Consider the following 14,755-nt stretch of genomic DNA (forward strand, 5'->3'; position numbering starts at 1 on the left):
TTGTTGAAACTTGTTTATTTGAACTCACTTGTTAGAACCCAGTTTCTTCATTTACTTCGAGGGTATGTGTGCCTGATTTTCTTCTTTTCCTTTCTTACCAGCCTCTAAAGAGTTAAAAGAGTTCAGAGTTTCCCATAGGTCACAGAGAGGAACAACCTAAGGCAATTAGGTTGCTCATGTCATCACTTCCAGTGCTGATGCTGTAAATTTTCTGCCATTGTCAGCAGCTGCTATAAGTACCAACCCCAATCTGTGATGCCAGACCTCATTGATTTCCTCAGTTTACCATGAATGCTGACATTGGTCTTCAACATGTCAACTCCCATTCTCACCAATGGATAGGTCATTGAGAAGGAAACTAAACAGAGAAATAATGAAACTAGCACATGTTATGACTCAAAGGGGCCTAACAGATTATATATACATATATAATACATATATATATATATATATATATATGTATATATATATATATAAGATTTCACCCAAACACAAAAGAATATATCTTCTTCTCAGCACCTCACAAATCATTCTGCCAGACCACATACCTGTGCACAAAAGAAAGCTCAACAGACACAAGAAAATTAAAATAACTCCCTGTGCCCTATCAGACTACTATAGATTAGGGCTACACTTCCTTTTTTTTTTCAGGAAATAAGACTATATTCATTATTCTCTAATTTTCTAATTATATACATATGTGTGTGATATCATATGTATGATTATATATCAATGTTAAAAAAACTTTATCATTTCTTTGTTTTCTATTGTATTTCATTTGTTTTAGTGGGGCAGGGACAATAGCCACACGCCACAGTACTCATGTGAATGTGAGAAGACAAGTCTGCTCTCTCTCTCCCCTGTGAGGTCCAGGAATTGAACTCAGGCTGTCAGCCTTGGCTGTAAGTGCCTTGATCACCTGAACCATCAAATAACCACATCATCATTCAACTTAAATAGAACTCCTTCAACTGAACATATGTTGAAAGCCACATTAAGTCTTGAGGATTTATTGGATTAATTACACAAAGGATTTTCACAAAGTCTTGATCTTATTTTCTGGTCTCTTTTTATCTTGGGTCCCACACACAGTAAGATGAAGAGCTATTTGCCATTTCTTCAGGGATGAGTTAGAGGCAGATACACAGTGTCAGATTCTGAACTCATGTCTCCATTTGGAATACAAAGAGAAAATATAGGTTTAACTGCTTCTCAGAAAGTAAGGTCAGAGAAACTATAAATGAGGAATTGCTTTGTCACATTGTAGAATGATACATGCCCACATCAATAGTTGAGGAAGACTCCAACTTTGTACATTTACTTTCTGTTTTTTTTTTTATTGGATATTTTTTATTTACATTTCAAATGTTATTTCATTTCCCAATTTCCTGTCCACAATCCCTCTACCCCATCCCCCTGCCCTTCTTCTGAAAGGGTGTTCCCCCCCCTGCCCCCATTTCAGCCTCTCCCACCCTGACATTCCCCACACTGGGGGATCCAGCTTATCAGGACCAAGGGCTTCTCCCCCATTGGTGCCCAACAAGACCATCCTCTGCTACATAAGCAGCTGGAGACATGGGTCTGTTCATGTGTAGTCTTTGGGTAGTGGTTTAGTCCCTGGGAGCTCTGCTTGGTTGGTATTGTTGTTCTAATAAGGTTGAAAGCCCCTTCAGCTCCTTCAATCCTTTCTCTAACTCCTCCAATGGGGACCCCATTCTCAGTTCAGTGGTTTGCTGCTAGCATTCACCTCTGTATTTGTCATGCTCTGGCTGAGCCTCTCAGGAGACAGCTATATCAGGCTCCTGTCAGCATGCACTTCTTGGCTTCATCAATATTGTCTAGGTTTGGTGGCTGTATGTATATGGGCTGGATCCCCAGGTGGGGCAGGCTCTGAATGACCATTCCTCCAGTCTCTGCTCCAAACTTTGTCTTTGTATTTCTTGCTATGAATATTTTTGATCCCCCTTTTAAGAAGGACTGAAGGATTTGCACTTTGGTCATCCAAGCAGACTTTTCTTAAAGGGAAAAGATCCAGAGGATGCAACTGAACCCCATTAAGTACTTCAAGTGCAAGACTTTATCTTTGGAAGCCCCAGGAATGCTGTTCTTTCTCTCTGTACTATCATATATGACCACCTGCCATTGTGCTGTCTGACCTGCAGCCACCTCCAAACAATGCCTCACTGAGCTGAAGCTCTTTTCACCTGACACAGAAGTAGTGAAGTCAAATCTCCTTGGAGTGTCAGTCACAGTCTGTGTTGTATCTCCAAATCCCACACTTCCTAAATCCTCAGAAAAGACTAGGGAGGCGTGAGCTGCATCTGGGGCCAAAGTAATATGTCTTGGAGCCTCCGCAGTGCATTGCATTCTTACTATCTGGCATGAATCTAATCTGGCATGAAGTTGTGATCTGAGTTGGCTGTAGGCTCTGAAGCAATTTAAACTCCCTCCTTTTTAAATAGAACTTTATTCTGGAGCAGCGTTATGGCAGAGTTTTCACATTTCTTCTCCATGTCTGTGATGATCTTTTGGAGGCTACAGAGGTACTCACAAACCCAGACTTCACTGGTCTTCAGTTTGCTCATGTTGTCACTACCCAAGTGGCTAAGTCTCTGTAGAAGTTTTTGGGACTTCTGCACGAGCTCAGTACCAAACTTCATCAGTTGGTACTGATTAAGTCTTTTTAAGTTCAGGTCAAATTTGCAAGCTAGCAGTCTCAGAAATAGAGCTCGATTTCAATAACAGACACAACAAAGGGCCTACAAACTCATGGATATGGAAAAACTCTTTACTCAATGAGAGAAATAAAGAATGAAATTAAAGACTTCCTAGAATTCAATAAAAATGAAGGCACAACATACCCAAACTTATGCAACTCAATGAAAGCAGCTCTCAGAGGAAAGTTCATAGCAGTTAGAGACCTCTTAAAGAGAAGTGAGAAATCTTATACTAGAAACCTAACAGCACACGGAAAAGCTCCAGAATAAATAGAAGCAATATACACCTAAGAGGAATAGACAGCAGAAAATCATCAAACTCGGGTCTAAAATCAACTAAATAGAAACAAAGTCTATAACCAACGTCAAATTAAATGGAGAGAAATTGAAAGAAATTCTCTTAAAATCAGGAACAAGACAAGGCTATCTACTCTCTCTGTATTAGTCAATATAATAACTGAAATTCTAGTTAGGACAATAAGAAAAGTAAAGGAGACCAACAGGGATTCAGATTGGAAAGGAAGAAGTAAAAGTATCATTACTTTCAGATAATATATAGTATGCGTAAGTGACCTCAAAAGTGCTACCAAAAACTTCTATAGCTGATAAACACATACAGTGACGTGACTGGATAAAACATTAACTCAACAAACAAAAACCAGTTGCCCTCCAATTTCAAAGGACAGATGAGCTGAGAAAGAAGTCAGGGAAACACTACAATTCACAGTAGCCATAAATAATACAAAATATCATGGGATAATGAAGCAAGTGAAAGACCTATATGAAAAGAACTTCAAATCTTTATAAAAACAAATTGAAGAAGATATGAGAAGATGAAAAGACCATCCATTTGTCAGTAGAATCAACATAGTAATCATGAGAATCTTGCAAAAAGACAATCTACAGATTCAATGAAGTCCCATCAATATTCCAACACAATTCTTTAAAGACCTTGAAAGAAAAGTAAACATATAAACCACATATAAACACACACACACACACACACACACACACACACACACACACACACACACAAATCCAGAATAGCTAAAACAGTCCTACACAATAAAAGAACTTCAGGAGGTATTGCCATCCCTGATTTCAAGCTGTAATACAGAGCTGCAGTATTAAAATCCACATGTTATTGTCATAAAAGTAGACAGATTGAAACAATGAAATGGAATTGAAGACAGAGAGATGTAAATTTCCACATCTAAAAACACGCAAGTTTTGATAAAGAAGCCAAAAATTATACAATGGCAAAAACAAAGCATCCTCAACAAATGGTGCTGGTGTGACATGATGTCTACATGTAAAAGAATGTAAATAGATATGTATCTATCACCCTGCACAAAACTCTAGTCCATGTGCATCAAAGGTCTCAACATGAAACCAGATATACACTGAGCCCGATAGAAGAGAAAGTGGGGAATATCCTTGAACTCATTGTCACAGGAAAACTTTCTGACCAGAATTCTGATAGCCACTGGCACAAAAATCAACAATTAATAAATGGGACCTTTGAAACTGAATAGCTTATGTAAGAAAAAGGATGATGCAATAAGACAAACTCACAGCTTACAGAATGGGAAACATTTTTTTTTACCAACTCTACCCCCAATAGAGGACTAATATCAAAAATATATAAGGAATTCAAGAAACTAAACATCAACAAACCTAATAATCCAATTTAAAAATGGAGTTTAGATCTAAACAGAGAGTTTTCAATACAGGACTCTCAAATGCCTGACAAATACTTAAGAAATATTTAGCATCCTTAGTCATCAGGGAACTCAAAATCAAAACTCCTTTGAGATGCCATCCTGCACCATCAGAATGGCTATGACGATAACACAAATGACTGTTCATGATGGTAAGGATATGGAGCAAGAGAAGCACTGCTCCATTGCTGGTGGGAATGCAAATTTTGCAAACCACTATGGAAGTCAATATTGTTGTTCCTCAGAATATTGGGAATCAATCTACCTTAAGACCCAATTATACCACTCTTGCACATATACCCAAAGGACATCATATTTTACATAGGGAAACATGTCCAACCATGTTCATAGCAGCTTTGTGATATGCATAAATTGAAAACAACCTAGATTTCCCTCAACCAACAATAAAGAAAATGTGGTACATTTACACAATGGAGTACTACTCAGCTGTTTAAAACTAATGACATCATAGTTGGAACTAAAAAATAATTCATCCTGATTGAGGCAACCTAGACACAGAAAGACAAACATGGTGTGTATACACTTGGGTATTAACTGCAAAGAAAAACCATGTGACAATCCACAGACCCAGAGAAGCTAAGTAACAAGTGATGGCTTGAGACAACATGCATGAATCTCCCTCAGAAGGGGAAATAGAATAGATATTGCAGATAGACTGGGGAGGGGAGGGTGGAAACAGGAACAGGAGGGTCCCAGTTGGAAAAGGATGAAGGAAAATAATACTAGGAGAAACAACTAGAATTGGGGGTCAATTCTGGAGCAAGGCAAAAACTGGGTGCCTTGGAAACTCCCAGAAATCTATGAGGGTAGTCCTACCTGAGGTGTCTAGTAATGGGAAATATAGAGCCTAAACCAGCAGTTTCCTATAACTAGGCAAGACTGCCAGTAGAGGGTTTGGGACACCAACCAAGTCACAAAAGTTTTAGCTACAATTTGTCCAGCCAGCATGGTGTGATGGGTAAAGACAGTACATTACTCGTGGGAATCACTAACCATTGAGACAAAAGCCATGAAAAGAAGCCCATCCCTGACACCCCTGGAAGAACCAGAAAACAGAAGCTGGTTGGCCGAGTATCTAAAATAGACCCAAACATGACTGGAAAAAAATCAATGAAGGAATTTTTCATAATATTCTGCTATACTCATAGCCTAAACTAGTTGTCATGAGACAGCCTTCATCCAGAAACTGATGGAAACAGATGTGGAGACCCACAGCCAAACATTGAGTGGAGCTTGAGGAATTCTACTGAAGAGGGAAAGGAAGAATTGAAAGACCCAGAGGGGTCAAGGACACCACAAGAAAATCTACAGAATCAACCCACCTGGACTCATAGAGATTCACTGAGACTGAACCAACTATCTCGGAGTCTACATGGGTCTAACCTAGGACCTCTACATATATGCTATAGTTGTATAGTTTGCTGTTTTTCTGGGACTCCTAACAGAGGGAGCAGTAATTGATTCTGATGCTTTTTCCTACTTTTGGGACACTTGGTTTCCTAGTTAGTTGACTCATCTAGCCTTAATTAAGAGGAGAGGTGCTTAATCATATCATACCTTGATATGCCATGTTGGGTTGATATCCTTTCTTTGAAGAGAAGCAGAGGAGGAATGGACTGGGAGAGAGAAAGTGGAGGGGAGAATGGAGTGTACACAGGCTAGAGGGAAAATGCTGTCCTGATATAATATATGAGCGAATGAATTAATAAGGATAGAAAACTTTTATATTTTTGAGACTTATTTTCCTTGTAGAAATATGGATAAAAGGCTAAGGAATGTGCTGTGTTTTACAACCTCATAAAATTACCAGACAGACGGAAGCATTACACACAGCATTCATTAATGACTGAGCCTCAGTTATGGAACATTGTCAAGAGTTGACAATTCTTTTCACTCTTCATAAACTAAGAGGTCCCTATATCTCTACCTGACGCAGAGACATGTAAAGATCCAGAGATAATAATGCCTTGTTAACCATCAGTGTCCACACAGTCTGACCATTTGGAGGATCAATGAGCACCTGTGAGATAAAAATTGTGCTGAACAATGGTTGAATAGAAAGACATACATATCCAGAATATACAGCCTGGTGAGTTTGGCTTTAATTATGAAATGTATTCTTGTGAATACCATCAACCTCTATACCATCACCCTGTCCCTTGCCCTCTAGGTGCCCTCTGTGTTCTTGGATCAACATCACTATGTTGTTATTATTGTGACAATGGGGAAAACTTGAGGACACATGCCAAGTAAAAAAGCAGAATATAAGGCTATATATAGGTCTTTATAAATGGATAGCAGCTATAAATGTATATTTTATTGTGCAGTGAAGCATAAATCATTTTTGCTTGATTATTTTAAATTGGGTTTATCTTTGTGAGTGTGCAGTGAAGTCAGAGGAAAATTTCTGACTGAAAGATCAAGATCTTTATGTTATTCTATCAAATAAATAATTTTATATCTATCCCCCTGCATTCAGTTTTAAAATCGGGAGGGGTGATATAAACCTACGGTTTTCCTTTTTGGAATGCTGACTATCCCTTTATGAAATGTGTGATGGACAGTTTTTGTCACCAGAAATGCCATTTAAGACTGATCTATAAAGTTTAGAACAATACTTTCAAAATGTGCAATATTTTTAGCTGTTGGACATTGTGGTGCCAATCCTTAATCTCAGCACTCAGGAGGCAGAAGCAGGCAGATCTCTGAGGTCAAGACCAGCTTGGTCTACAGAATAAGTCCTAGAGCTACAACTCCAGAGAAACACCCAGGGACACACAGAGCAAACCTGCCTCAAAAAAATTGCAATGTTTTTACCCAGTGAATGATTCTTCGCGTTGATTAAATTATCTGAAAATGCACACACATTATTAGTAATGCTACTGCATAGTGAATGCAGATTTACTCTTTTAAATATACGGACAGTGCTCCTGAAGGATAAAGGGGACAACAGTAACTGGGTAGAAAGCATATCAACAGTTGTTGCCTTGAGTTACTTCATGCAGAAATTATAGTTAAACTCATTATCATTGCTACAACCATGCAATGCTGCATAGCCTTACATCAATATCAGCTCTTTGCCTACCCCTAGATTCACCATTATTAGAGGAATATAACTGATGTAGATAGATATGATAAAACACACACACACACACACACACACACACACACACACTGACTTATAATCTGTGGTTCAGATAGCCATTGCTATGACTGTCTCCTGATGGAAAAACCAAGATTCATTTCAAAAGGTTGGAGGTTTCAACTGGTCCTTAGTCTATACTGAAATTCTAATGAAGAAGGTTTTAATTTTAGCAAAGTAATGTATCAGTAGCAGGATGAGATCGATGAGCTTACCAATGAAAGTGAAGGAAAGCCCAGTAATCAGCAAGTTTCCATCTTCTATGTCATTTTCTGTCCGCTGCCACCAGAAGATATTGTCTGGATTTAGGACTGCCCATCTCAAATGATCTAATTAAGAAAAATCCCATGTAAGTGTTCCCAGGTGCTTGTGTTTTAGTTGATTCCAGATGGAGTCAATTTGGAAACCAAGATTAGCGATCACATCTGGTGACCCACATAGACTGAAAACCAGAAGGGTTTCTCCGTGCTCTCTAGATGGAAACACTGCTGATTGACTGAGCGCATCTGTAAATAGCTGCTATCTTTCTGATGAGTACATTATTGATGCTCACTAACTATAAACATACAACTTTAAGCAGCCACATGTCCCAACCATTTTGTATTGACAAGCCAGCATAGACATTATAGGTGGCTTGAACAGTGGGAACTGATTGGAAGCCTTATGAATATTTCTATTGGAGAAAAAAAATCCTATTAGCACAACATGACCCCTCCTGCAGGGCTCACAACATTTCAAATCTCTGTGCAAACATTTCTGAAAGTTGGAAAGTGATCTTTCATGCATCACTTGGGAAAAATCAAAAAAAATCTCTGGTCCTCTCATGGACCATTGATGCAGAAATCCCCAGAGCTTCTTCACTTCGCCACACCATGATGTCTCACTCAGGGAAACAAAATGCACTGATGAGGAAGGGCCTTGATTTTAAAACTTTTAGAAAAGTCTAAAGTCGTGTGTGTGTGTATGTGCGTGTGTGCGTGTGTGTGTGTGTGTGTGTGTGTGTGTGTGTGTGTGTGTGTGTGTGTGTGTGCGCGCGCGCGCGCATGCATTCATTCATCCGAAATTCTCATTGGAGCTGAACAGGCAGGAACAGGGTTTTATTCCAATAAACAGACCTGGTAGGCAAATGCTTGCAGTGCAGTCCTTTCTGATAACTTCCTAAAGGTAACTCCTTTCCTTGCTTCTAAATAGTACTACAAAGAACTGCCTGGTTATTTTTCAGTTATTTGTGTTTTTATGGCACTTTCTCCATGAAGGTCCTTGGGGACTAAATCTGTAGCACAGATACAGACTGAGAAATGCCATCTGTAAGAACAATAGGTACTCTTATTACGCCCCATCCTGTCACTTGGCACCAGCATCTTCCTTTTATTTCCTGAATCTCATATAATATCAAAGACAACCCTGTGGGACAACACATCCCTTTTTACGGTGAGACAGACCCCCAGCTATTCCCACAACCACACTGAAAATCTTACTGGCTTATAACTCCAAACTCATGTTTTTCTCTGATGTTGCCTCCTCATTGTGCAGTCACAGAATTATAGATTTAAATGGATATGGGAACACCATAACAGATGTTCCCAGAGCTAGGAGGATATCTCTCAGCCCAGAGGATTATGGAAAATCAAATGTTTAGCAAAGTCGTTGCTTATGACAAAGCCCTTCATTAGGGTGGGTTCCACTCTGCCCACAGAGGCATAATTAACTAGTGTTTCTTCATATTTTCTGTGCTCACTGAACCCCACAGGAAGTGCCATGTACCAAGGTCACCTTCAGGTATGGTCCAACCCTAAGCCAGAAAACAGCTAATTAACCCTTGATACACAGACTGCTATTGCTGGTGCCCTGGTACAAAAGAGATGTGATCATTTTAAATTGTGATTTAATAATTTAAGAGCCTACCTTATTAAATAAAATTAGCAAGTGTGACTAGGTATAGAGTTGCTATAGAGATTAAATGAATTAATCATGATATAATGTTGCATACACTGGATTATCACCTGGCAAAAAGGGAGTACTCAAAGACACTATTTATTTCATTAATAATAGGTTTTACCAGACCTATGAGTATTTGAAGAAGAAACAATAGAGAAAGGGTCAATATGTCTCCCCTGAATTTTTCTTTTTTGTTAGACTTGAGAATTTTGTTGTCTACGAAAAATGCCCAATCTCCCTTATTCTCACTTTCTGCATCACACTGAAACTCTGTAAGTGTAGCAAATCATATTTCTTCTGTTAGAGTTAAGCATACAGAATCAAATTGAAGTCCACAATATTTCAAAGGAAGAGAAAAAATAAAATTTCATACTAAGTGGATGAATAATTTTGGTTGTCATCATAACTGAATCTGGAATCAACTAAAAGGCAAGCTGTTAGGTACTCCTGTGAGGGTCACTCCTGGCCTGATTGTTTGCAGTAGGAAGTCATGCTCCAAATGTGTCAACTAAAATGGAAGGAGAAGAAAAAAACAAAAGCTCTGCTTTTCACCTACGGGTTGCTCCGCTGCTACATTCCTTTCCCGGTATTAGAACCAGTCCTCTGGCCTTCCAGTGTAGAATGAAGACCTTCAGCTCTCAGAGAATCTTCCAGGCTTTCAGTGCCATATTGGGCCTGATGAGATATCCAGACCCATGGACTGAGAAACTACCAGATTTTCAACATCTCCAGTGTGACTCAGCCATTGCATTATCTAGACCATATTGGGCAAGAAAACCTAATTCATATCCTTTTAGTGCATATTCATTCTACTGATTCTATTACTCTGTAGGACCCCTACCTAATACCCCAAGCAAATGCACTGTGGTGGTACAAAGCTAGACAGTATTTTCATTATCATTGCTTCTGAAACGCCATCTTCAAATGTGTCAGAAAATACGTGTGCTATATATTTCAGTGCGAATATTGATGAATTAACTTTTACAATCAGCTCCTCGATTTCACTCACCACATTTTTGATGTTCAGAATCTCAAACTGCTGGCAGCTACATTAGAACAGTGAATATGTAGACCATTTCAATCATCACAGACATTTTTTTCTGCTAGGCATCAGTCACTTAGAAAGAAAGCAAGTTTATGGAAATTTTGAGGCTTCTTGGGGAGGAAGTTCCAAAGATGAGTCTCTAAGACATCAGCCCAGACTCTCAGACGACTTAACCTAAGCAAAAATACTCTGCATTTAGGCAACCATGGGTATTGTGTACAAAACATTGCCTATGCTTTTCCCATAAACTGACTTTTTTTTTACTGCCCATGCAAAAAGAAAGCATGGCCCTCTATTATCTGGCCAAGTCTACCATTAACTGCTCAGACTACATGAATGTCGTAGTTACTATTACTGTGAAAAGACACCATGACCAAGGAAACTCTTAAAAGAAAGCATTTACCTAGGCTACTGCTGACAGTTTCAGAGCATTGGCCCATGATCATAGCAGGAAGCAAACTAGAATGCCATTGGAGCAATAGGTAAGAGCTTTCCATCCTGATCCAGAGTCAGCAGGCCAGGATGAGAGTGTCACTAGACTTGGCATAGGCTTTTGAAACCTCAAATCTCACCCTCAGGGGCACACCTCCTCCAAGAATATAACCTCTACTATTTCCCAACAGTGTCACCTACTGGAGACCTTGTGTTTAAATATTTGAGCCTATAGGGCACATTCTCATTCAAACTACCACAGGGAAGTACTAGAGATGCTAGAAAGCGAACCCAGTATGTTTTTGCATTATCAAATACCTGACAGCAAAGAATTAAGTGAAGAAACTATAAGTTTTTATTCATACATTCAAAGAACCTAGTCTGTTCAGGTTTCACTGTTTCTGAGTCTTCGATAAGGCAGAGCATCATGTGCTAGAAGCTGCTTACCCTGTAGCACTCAGCAGAGAGAAGATGCCTCCAAGGATCCACCCTTGATAACTTACGTCTTCCAGCAAGCCTTACCTCTGACGTTTTCCAGACACCTAAGAGCACCACCAGCTAGGGACCATGACTTAGCACTTGAGCTTATGGGGGATTTTTGGTATTCGACACACAGTACTCAATTTAGGTGTTAAATGGCAATGAAAGCCTGGCTGGGGTAAAGGGCTGGGTCTTTTTATTTTGGACTTTGTGACCAAGGATACCAACACTAAGTTTCATGACTTTGTGTGACTTTGACAAGCTACAATACCACAAAGCTCCAGCTTTTGAGATGATAAAATGCAAGTGTGAACCATTGTTAAAATGGTAATAAACTGCTATGTGAAATGCTCTCACCTAGGTGCCTGGTCTGCTAGTGCCACCTGGATGTGGAAAGCAGAGAGCCAGGTAGCTGACCTAAGGAAATGACTTAATTATGCTAGTCCTCCTTGTCAGCTGACATTTATTTCTCTCATCTTGGTTACAAGGATCACTATATATATATATATATATATATATATATATATATATATAATGAATGAGCATAAAATTAATGATCATGAAAGATTGTGGAACATGAGAGAGGTATACTATTTGTTGTGCTTTCTTTCAAAAGGACATTTTCTAGGTGGTATATAACATTAATATTCCCTTGGATGACAATGAGCAGAAGACAAATTAAACCAGCATGTTTCTGGGCTCTGAGGTATACACCCTTCCCTTCTCTAGTCCCAAGGTCAGAGGACTTCACAGAAACCAAGTCCTTAATCCTTGGTCACTGTTCTTTTTCATGTTTTAAATCACAAATTTAGTTTGCCACTTTCTCCTTATTCTTCCTGAGTTAGAGCTCGTAGGTGAGTTGGACAACTGTAAATGATACCTGACCCATTTACTTCTGGGAACATGGGACTCCAGGAAAATCAGAGAGCTGATGCCACCTAATATTTTGTTCCTGTTTCTTTAAAGAAAATAGGAAAATGTGAAGACTTCATTTGTCTTTGATGCAAGGAGCATGTCCATGTTAAGAAAGGATATGAGTGAAAAGAGAAAGACCTTCACCATTAGGGAGCAGAATGAACGACACCAGAGTCAGCCCTTGAACATCACTGACTACTTAGAAACTTCATGCTACAAGGGCTATAAGTAGCACAGAGATCCTCTAAAGCAAAACGGTGCATATGCATTGCTCCATTAGAAAGGAGAGCTACTAGAAACTGAACAATATGGTGTGGCTTTCAGTTTACCCATTGAAGAGTAGATTGGGGTATGTACTGTACTTTTAGATAAAGCTATTAAGAATATTGGAAACATCCTGAATAATATATAAGATATTTATTTAAGATTCATATTTGCTTTCATTTATGTGTATGTGTAAGTATAGGTCTTGTATGTGCAGGTATATTCCAAAGCCATTAGATGTGGGTGTCAGGAACTGAACTCAGATCTTTTGAAAGAAAAGCAAGCACTCTTGACTGCTTTCCAGGACTCTTCAGGTTATTTTTATTTTTTTTGTAATCCTCAGTAATGATTTTTACTTGATTAAGGCTATGTATAAGTCTTTGTCTGGCATGAAGTATCTCAATTCATTTATTTGTCTCTTCATCCACCATGTATTTATGTATCCATCCATTCACCACTTATTCATCCATTCATCCATTTGTCCATTATTCATTTTCTTCTAACATGCATCAGTAAGTACTAGAGGTGGAGCAAATGCTAATATATACTCTCTCCAATAACCTTCCTTGGGTTTACTATAAACAACTGAAATATCTAACCTCTATGCTTGAATTTTCATAGGGAAATATGGACTTTTATGAGACTATTTAAATCTCCTATCAATTTCATACCATATACTGTATTTCTAATTCTGTGATATCTAGTTCTGTTTTCTCTCCTGGAGGTGTCTGAATATCACTGATACACTGTCAGGGCAAATTCCAGGAAAGGGAGTCTGCAGTCTACCCAATTCCCTCTGGGATGTCAGATATCTCTGTACTCCAGACCAACGAGAGTGAAGCAGAGCCTGGAATGGATAGGTTCTGCAGGGATCTGGTCCATCTGCGAGTGCTGGGAATGTTACAGCTCTTAAAGGAGGAATAAAAGAGGTTTGGATGGCCTACATGGGGCAGGCAGCCAGGGTGCCAGATCCCACCACAGCAGTGGCAGTGTCACCTGCCACAACTCTGATGTGAGCCTCTCCAGTCATCAAGAGCCTGGCCAGTCAGGCAGGTCCAAGATCCAAAGATGAGTGAGTGCTTCAGGAGAGAGAGCTCTTCCCCAAGAGTTGCAGCTCAGTAAAGAGTAACTCTTTGAAGGTCCTCAGTAAAATAATATGTGCTTTATTCCATGTAGACAGGGACTATATGAACATTGGAAACTGAGATGGGATTTAGGGGGTACCTGTTTTCTATGCTGAGTTTTGGGATGTTGGTGATCCTCTATTTGCCTGGGGAAGGATGTGACTGACTGCCCGTGGTCCTACCGTATGGTGGTCCAGATTACGTGTACCAGAGTAGGCATTTGAATCTGGAAGGGAACAGCTCCACTCCTCCACTCAGATCACTGAGATTCCTAGGGTTTAAGCAAGCCTGCCTCACCAGTTCTTATGGCTGTCTGAGCATAGTCCACATGCCCTCCATAACTCTAAATGCTTTTTCTCCAAGTCTCTGGACTTAAATTCATACACTCTGAGGATTCCACTTAGATCTTCACATGCCTTTTTCAGAACTAGATGAGTCAAAAGACAGAGCAGGAATCAAAAATACAAGTCCATAAGGCAGTAAGTATAGTACTTTTGTGTAGTAAGAAGAGAGTACTCCTACATTTCAAAGGTTTTCAGACATTAGACAGGTGTCTTTAGTGTTACAGATCCTGTCAGATTCATGGTCTTTTCCTGTGGCAAATTACATGGGAGTTGGATACTGGGTGATAGTAATGTGAATCTACTACTGGGATTGTGTGACGCCTTAGTGATTGTGTGAGGTTGGAATGTCAAGGGCCCAGAGTCTAACTGCAAATACTCATCCAGTCCATCCCCAAACCAAGCAATTCCACCTCATGTGTGTCCCTGTAGTTGGTGCGGTCCCCATCCTTACAGCCATTACCTTACTTCACACTATCAATTTCCTTATTAAGATTACTTCCATGACCTTTACCTGTCTGTTCATCATACCTACTCCTTCCAGTCTCTTTCCCCCACAGTATCCACAGTGATTCTATGAAATGAAAGCTATAACACCTTTGCCCTACTCAACTC

General features: G+C 39.5%; 1 pseudogene; it reads right to left on the reverse strand.

Moving 5' to 3' along the window:
* Positions 1–1,119: 1,119 nt before the first annotated feature.
* Positions 1,120–2,660, reverse strand: LOC116914095 (annotated as a pseudogene).
* Positions 2,661–14,755: the final 12,095 nt, after the last annotated feature.

The sequence above is a fragment of the Rattus rattus genome, chromosome 12 (assembly GCF_011064425.1).
Source record: "Rattus rattus isolate New Zealand chromosome 12, Rrattus_CSIRO_v1, whole genome shotgun sequence".
NCBI lineage: Eukaryota > Metazoa > Chordata > Mammalia > Rodentia > Muridae > Rattus > Rattus rattus.